The sequence below is a fragment of the Penaeus monodon genome, chromosome 28 (genome assembly GCF_015228065.2).
Source record: "Penaeus monodon isolate SGIC_2016 chromosome 28, NSTDA_Pmon_1, whole genome shotgun sequence".
NCBI lineage: Eukaryota > Metazoa > Arthropoda > Malacostraca > Decapoda > Penaeidae > Penaeus > Penaeus monodon.
Genome location: NC_051413.1, coordinates 39,358,099 through 39,358,838, shown reverse-complemented (window position 1 = coordinate 39,358,838; position 740 = coordinate 39,358,099). Strand labels below are relative to the sequence as shown.

The window sequence follows — 740 nt, the reverse complement described above, 5'->3', positions numbered from 1 at the left end:
TTCCAAACTAGAAAAAAATATTAATAAATAAACAAATATACCATATTATACTCAATGTAAAGAATCTAATGAAGAGACCAAACATAACTTGTTGGGTAATAATTATATCACTAAGCTACATGCCAGCGTCACTAAAAGTGTTTGCCTTTGCCAGAGCACCACAGGGACGGAGTTGGGTATACGCAAATATTGCTGGTTGTTTGGAGAGAACTAGGTTTAATAAATGAGATGAGCTCCACAAATTAAAATTTTATATACTGACAGTCGATTAACAACTAAACAAGCTCTGACTTTTATACCAGGTTATTGTTCTTCTCAAATTTATATTCAACCAAATGGACACTGTTTTTAACAACTGTGGAGCTGCCACCTACGACGAGACTTCTTTTTTTCACATTAGTTCGTGCGATGGAGCATTAGTGGCGAGTGTGGGAGGTCACTCAACGGTCACTTCTCTTGGGCTCCCTTATTCCCTCAAAAATAACGTTTACTGCGTGGGACTAGATCTCACTGTTGTTTTACTCTCCCCTATGCAACTATCCAAGATAACCAATCTAGCAATCACTGGTTCAGCTAACAATTAACATAGCTTAACCAAACTATATTTTTGCCATTGATTTTTGATATATCCAATTAAACTTTATAATACAAAGCGTCTTTTGACTGCGGTTATGTTGCTATTCCGCCTCCCTCTTAGCGTAGGGTGAAATAACTTTCAAAGACGTGGTCCTTTTTAACTA

At 36.8% G+C, this 740-nt stretch overlaps 1 protein-coding gene across 1 annotated transcript in view; it reads right to left on the bottom strand.

The window, feature by feature from the left end:
- LOC119591211 (titin-like) overlaps positions 1-740 on the bottom strand; it is a 21,144-nt gene that overhangs the window by 19,584 nt on the left and 820 nt on the right. The window lies entirely within an intron of this gene.